The sequence below is a fragment of the Asterias amurensis genome, chromosome 13 (assembly GCF_032118995.1).
Source record: "Asterias amurensis chromosome 13, ASM3211899v1".
NCBI classification, from domain to species: Eukaryota; Metazoa; Echinodermata; class Asteroidea; order Forcipulatida; family Asteriidae; genus Asterias; species Asterias amurensis.
Window position 1 is genome coordinate 15,932,218 of NC_092660.1, and position 6,227 is coordinate 15,938,444.

The 6,227-nt window shown below is 43.6% G+C and overlaps 1 pseudogene; it reads right to left on the reverse strand.

Annotated features, from left to right (window-relative positions):
- Positions 1-1,002: 1,002 nt before the first annotated feature.
- Positions 1,003-6,020, reverse strand: LOC139946285 (uncharacterized; annotated as a pseudogene).
- Between the last annotated feature and the right edge of the window lie 207 nt (positions 6,021-6,227).

Below are 6,227 nucleotides of genomic sequence, written 5' to 3' on the forward strand. Positions count from 1 at the left end.
CGTAATACGCAAGCATGAACAAACCAGAAAATGGGCAAACACGCAGAGAATAGTTACCGAGCTATTTTATTCGTGCTCAACAAGAAATTAGATAAGTTACATGCCTATTAGTAAATTATAAACGTATATGGGATTGTACAGGAATAATTTAATTAACGCGTTTCAAACATCGACTGATTACTTTTTAGAAGTTTTACTCTAAAAATTAAGCATTATTGTTTGATGCAATATTATTTGTATAACAGTTAATGCCCAAAAGTAAATGTTTTATCTTAAGAAACCGGCATGTAAACATTTCAAGTCGGTTGATGCCTTTGATTACACACTTTTGATTTCGCAGTATCAGTAAAAAAAAAAAAATTGTATTTTTTAAACCATAAATTGGACGCACCGCAAGTAAATTCAGACAAAGCAAAACAAATGCCTTTGTTGTTAAAAAAAAAAACCTGTCTATTGAATATAACAATATTGAACATGTTGTTATTGACAATAATATATTGATCGTTTTGATTTAATATACAATGCTTTAACTTGTTTTAAGATAAAAACATTCGAGAAAATTTGCTGATTGAAATGCTATGAGGGAAAACTGCCGTGTTGAAAATTTGAGAATATTAAGTAAATGATTCATGATTGTCATCTCTGTTATTTACTTTTTCTTATTCATTAACTTGAATTCCAATGATGCGTAAATCATCGCTGAAGAAAAAATACAAGAATAAAATGAAAAGTAAAATTCTTTAAAAGAGAGAAGAATACTGCGTCGGATAAAGGACTATCCCAAATTGTGTATCTTGCCATCGTAAACGAAACTCGTTATTTAACATTCTATAATTATCCACAAATGTTTTCTTGGAACAGTCTCGCTGTGCATATTCACCAGGCAAGTTCTCTGTTGAAACTCATATGTTTAAAGCTGGATTTTTATTTTATTTTAGTCTGCTTATTTTTAATTGTATTTTTCTCTCTCTTTTCTGTATACCGTGGCGGTAATCTGCCGTCTATAAAGTATTTACAAGTCCAGATAGGTAGTCGTCACACCGTCTGATGCTACTTTCCGTTTGGGATACATGTAAGTAAAGGCAGTTTTGGTTTGCTCGTAGGTGTACATCCCGGCTCCTCTCATTCTGAAACCTCGGTTGACACCTTCTCCCGCCTTCTGTGACTCGAGTACGTCCATGTATCGCTGCTTGGTGATGTCATTCCCAAGTTTGTTAAGTCCCTTGCAGCTGATTTTGTTCTTTGCACCGAAGCAGTAGTACGTCTTACTACAAAGGGCTACGATTCCATCCCCTTCCCATTCCACCTTAAATAGTCCTGGAGTTCTCTTATCGTAAGAACGATGTTCCGCTGTATCTTCTCGAGGAAACCATTGGTGTTTCTCCTCCAAGTATTGCTGCTTCATGTCTGGCTTGATGACATCGTCCAGGTAGTTCCCCGAGATGGCGAGATATGCCGAATCCGTGTCCATCTCGCACATCTGGAAGTCGGAGGGGTCGATGAACTTTAGAAGAAAGTCGTAATAGAATTCAAGCATCCGCAATTTCGCGTACTGATAGACGAAAAAGCCAATCTGTAGGGGGAGGTTGAATCGAATTACTTTCTTTGTCATGTCGCATTCATACAACTCGTCGTCAAGAGAATGGAGCGCACGGAAATGAGAATTGTTAACGTAACGAGGAGCATCGGCATCGGTACAGACTCGGACGTTCATGTGGCGCTCCTGGTCGGTGACTGTCTTACCATACGCAGAGTTACCGAGAAGCTTCATGGTATCAGCCAGGATGGATTTTGTAGGGTCACGATCACCGGCCCTTCTTGCATTACTGACATCATTACCGAACGATTCAAAACATGGACTTTTAGCGTACTGAATGACTTCGTAGATGTGTACGACTTCCAATCCGTGATTGATGTACCACTGAAGGAGGGGAGTTGTCAGCAAGATACGCTCACCAAACATACTACCAATGAGAGTGCGACGTGGTTGCCTCATGACACCTTCTCGCTCAGCGTAGTCCCGCATGTGATCTCCAATATCCTCACGACTGACGTTGGTGTTCTTAAAGACGGGTGGCATTTCTGCAAAGTGTGCTCGAAGTGTAGAAGGGACTCTGATCTCATACTCTACCATACCGAACATGGATCCATCCATAACACAAGCCAAAACCTCCTGTTGGGTCATGGTTTTCTTTTTGAAGTGGGGCAGTCGGATGGTCCGTAAGAACCCTCTCACGGTGTGGTCAGTCTTCTGTATTTCGCGCCATTCACACTCCCACAGCTCTATCAGCTTGTAACCTTGCTGCCGTATGTATGCAGAGGTATCTTCCGTTTGGCGTCTTAGTTCGTCTCTACTTGCTTGCCTGACTTTGTTAAACTCGTTAGGGTTCAGATGACAGGGATGTCCGTGCCAGTAGCAACCGTGGAACTGGAAAATAGTATTGGTTTCTTTGCAGTAACCATCCACCGGGATCATTCGACCACCCACACGTTTCTCCTTGCTGTTAAACTGGTGTCGAACATGAATACCCTGCGAGAACGCAAGCCAGTCCAACCATTCTGTTGCCATGACACCGAACTTGTGACTTCTCACCGGCTTAAACTCCCGTTCGGCATTCCTCCTGATGAAAGTCCCTATCGGCATATCTTGCATTATTGACCAGAGATACAACGCGTTGGCGTCGAAACCCACGATGTTTTCACACGGTTTAGGCCCTCCACGAATGGCTGTTTTCCCTTTTTCGTGATACCGGTGGAAGACGATAGACGGTCCTCCTACGATGTTCTCTTTAATTTTGTAGAACAAGTCCTTATTGGCCTCGTCAATGAGGCTGAAAAATACATCCTTCGGTAGCGTGAGGAACAGATACTGTAGTGATAGACCCGGTACAGAAATGGCAGACTTGAACATATCCATATTGCGATCTCTGTAAAAGGCGAACATCTTCTCTATGGCTTCGAGGAAGGGGACGACGTCAAGATTGTTATACCATATCAGAAATTCCCGTACCGTAGTCATACCCTGCTCCTTCCAGACCCATTGACAAAAACTCATACTCCTCCTTGGAAATATTTTTCCCTTTCAGCTTACTGTAAAAGTCTTGGTGAGGTGGAAGCTCTCCAACGTCAAGCTTTTGCAGGTCATCTACCCATTCATAGGGAAAGAAACCCTTGGTTGTTTCGCACTCGTACGCCTTTAGAAATTTGGAGTAGCTATAGCCGGGTGCCAGGTAGTTCGTTATGTCTAAGAATTTCAACTTCTCGGTTTTCAGGGCCATGTAGGTGCTGGTTCGTTTGATGATAAACTTCAAAGGGTCAGTCTCTTGTAGAACTGGATAAAGATACCGCTTGATGACGTTAATGTCGTACTTTCCCGAATTAAAGCCAAGCACAGGTAACTCTTTGAGGTACTCGTCCAGCTGCTGTTTAACCTTTTTGGTGTGGTTGTACTTTCTGCGCTCTTCCATGTTGTCCTTCATTGCATCCAGCAGCTCGTCTAGCTCTTCGAAAACACCTTCAAATTGGTCCATGAGTGATATGTACGCAGTTTGACTTATGGTATGTAGGTAGTCTACCATGCCCGAAACTAATTGAGCCGGACTACCGTCACTCACGAAGCATTGTTTTGTCTTCATCGGTCTGTGGAAGTTTGTGAAAGTAGGTTTCGAAATCGTATGTCGCTCTGTATGGATAGTACTTCATGTTATCATCAACCTCCACTCCCAACTCAGACAATTTGTCAAATACTGTTAACGGAAGCTGGTAAGCCCCTCCGCAGAACCGATGTTTGTGACGTTAGCATCACAGGTCAGTTCGTGACGCACCAAATCGGTTGATCGAGTGAACACCGTGCAACACTTGGAACAGGCGTAGGATTGGCTGTACGTCTCAATATCGTGGATGAAGGAAAAGTGTCTTCCCCACAAATTCAGGTCCAGTTTGTCTTTGTAGCAGTGATGGGAGCGTCTAACTAATTCCGCTTTAATTTTACTGTTTTGGGTACATGCCACATTCTCGTCCTGCTCAGTATCAACCTCCATATTGTCAATCGTTTCGTCTTCGTCGCTGTCATCTAACGGTAACAGCATGTACACGCGTACTCTTACTTTGAAAAGTTTCTCGGCTATAGACAGCTCGTCTAAGGTGACCCCGTGTATGTGTTTTTTTCTTGTGTGTTGGCGAAATGTTTCTGCAAGTTGACGGGTAGCTTTTTCAATGGCGTTCTTGTTATTTCCTCTGAGCACGGCCAGACATCGAAAGAAACACAGGCTGTCATCGTATCTTTCGCCGGTGTTTTTGTTTCTAACCAGGTTCCACAAGCCGTCATTTTCGGCGACGTAGGGTGGTAGTTTCTCAATGGGTGAACCGATCGGAAATTGTCTCAGCTTGTTAACATAGACGGTCATATTCGTTGTGGCCGCCACCGTCCATTTCGTATCTGGACGCCGATAAAAAACCAATCTTCAACACGTCCACCTCGCGGACTTGCTCCATCAGCCGACCCATATCTGCTTGAGAGGCAACCGTTGCCGGAGCAGGAAACACCCGCCCGTTGTTCTGACTAGAGTGAAAATAGCGATGCTCTCCCGTCTCTGAATGGCGAAGTACGAAACCGAAGGAGATGTTAATCTTTGCCCTACATCTTAGGCGTTGAAATAGTGCCATGAGCACCTCATCAACAGTTTCGATGGCGCGTCCGATGAGTCTAAAGTTGTACACATCTTGAATTTGGCGCTGAACACAGTGATGTGTGCGGATAGCTCCCCAGTTCTTACGGAGAGTGTCGATAATGGCCTCGGGTTGGAGATCTAAAACATCACCGTCTGGCAACGTAGGATTCACCAAGGGGTCTTCTTGAAGTGGGGGGTGTTGTTTTGGAATGAACTGGTGGACGGTTGGTAAGTTCAGTACCGAAGCCGCTGAACCCACATTTCCTCCATGACTTGCCCTGATGTGTCTGTTCACATTATCAGCTCGAGTGAACTGTTTTTGGCACACTGGGCACTCGAGTTTCCTTGACCCGTGTGTAAATTGTTGGTGCCCATCATCTTCCTCTACATTAAGATTACTTTCCTCCCATTCATCCATCATCTCGTCTGAGAGTTCGTAGCTTTGTTTTGGTGGTTTGGGGGACGATGGGTAGTCATCGATGTGATCATTCATAAGGTGGCTCAACATACGATTTATGCTTGGAAAAATTGTTCCACATGCCGGGCATGGGGCCGTCTTGGTTATCGGTGTGGTCGTATTGCCGTTTCTTGGCGTTGAATTACTGCTTACAGAGAGAGATGATTCCGGGACCAAATCAGGTGGGGGAGTATGGGTTGGGTTCGGATTATCGGCCAATTCGTTGCGATTCAGTGCAGGATTCTCCGGCAGAGATGGGAAGGGTGCCGGAGAATGAGTGGAGTGGTTCTTACGGTGTCGTTTCATACTATCAGGTTGTGCGAACATCTTCCCACATATTGGACATGATACATTAGTCAGAGTCTTCTTGTGCATCCTTCGGTGTCGACTGAGGTTTGTTAGGTGACGGAATGACTCTCCACACGTGGAACAATTAAACCGTTCTTGGACCTGTCTGCTAGCCGGATCATCTGTCTTGCTTCGTCTTCCTTTCTCATTCGGGTCTTGTGGTATGTCAACATCCTTTAACAATAGGGGGAAAAGAGATAGTGATTGTGTTTGTAAAATGCTTTCATGTTGGTACTAATTTAGCCACGCACACCCTCACGCCACAGCCCAAAACAAGTTTGCAAAAAATTAATGTTTGTACTACTCCCGAATCAAAATATCACTGTCCGGAGACTTAAAATAAACAAAGACGGAATTTCGTGTGCTTTAATTTTTAAAGTTGTATTGGTGGTAATAACTTCTTAGGAAATTAAATATCATAAAAAGACAAACTGTCGTAGTAGTAGTGCTCTTACCATTATAGTACTATCAATGTCTTCTCGACTGCCCTCATTTTGTTCTGGGGGTAGACCTCCAGTCAACGATAGAGAGGTATATGGATTCATGGTGCCAGTAGAGCCCAGTTAGTGGTACAGGCCTTCTTGTAAAATCTGTTGAAGTAGATGGTACGATCTGATTAATTATGGTACGGAGTTCGGCTGTGAACTTTTCAAACTAGCTTATATATAGAGCACGATGTGACAGCAACCAGCTCAATGATCCACAAGGATCGTAAATCCACGTTTTATATAGCCACCACTTTGGAACTACTT